Below are 565 nucleotides of genomic sequence, written 5' to 3' on the forward strand. Positions count from 1 at the left end.
GTCGTTAACACTACTGGTGGAGGAATGGAACGCCCTACCACGAGAACTCCTCACCAACCACGTGACTACCTAGCGTAGTAGCACTTTCAAGAGCATCCACCAACGTCCGTGGAGGTCTTACATCCTATTAAGGACCACGTCCCGCCTTGTGTAAAGTCCAGGGGACCATCACAAATCTGGGTGGTTTCAGGGTATTTATTGCCTTTGAATGTGCCAACGGCCTTGCCGTAATGGTAACGCCGGTTCCCTTCAGATCACCGAAGTTAAGCGCTGTCGGGCTAGGCTAGCACTTGGGTGGGTGACCATCCGGTCTGCCGAGCGCTGTTGGCAAGCGGGGTGCACTCAGCCCTTGTGAGGCAAACGGAGGAGCTACTCGAGTGAGAAGTAGCGGCTCCGGTCTCGGAAACTGACATACGGCTGGGAGAGCGGTGTGCTGACCACATGCCCCTCCATATCCGCATCCAGTGACGCCGATAATCTGAGGATGACACGACGGCCGGTCGGTACCTTTGGGCCTTCATTTCCTGTTCGGGAGGAGAGTTTTTTTTCTTTTTTTTCTTTCTGC

General features: G+C 54.5%; 1 pseudogene; it reads left to right on the top strand.

Moving 5' to 3' along the window:
* Positions 1-212: 212 nt before the first annotated feature.
* Positions 213-330, top strand: LOC124620574 (annotated as a pseudogene).
* The last annotated feature ends 235 nt before the right edge of the window (positions 331-565 follow it).

Source organism: Schistocerca americana, chromosome 6 (genome assembly GCF_021461395.2).
Source record: "Schistocerca americana isolate TAMUIC-IGC-003095 chromosome 6, iqSchAmer2.1, whole genome shotgun sequence".
Lineage (NCBI taxonomy): Eukaryota > Metazoa > Arthropoda > Insecta > Orthoptera > Acrididae > Schistocerca > Schistocerca americana.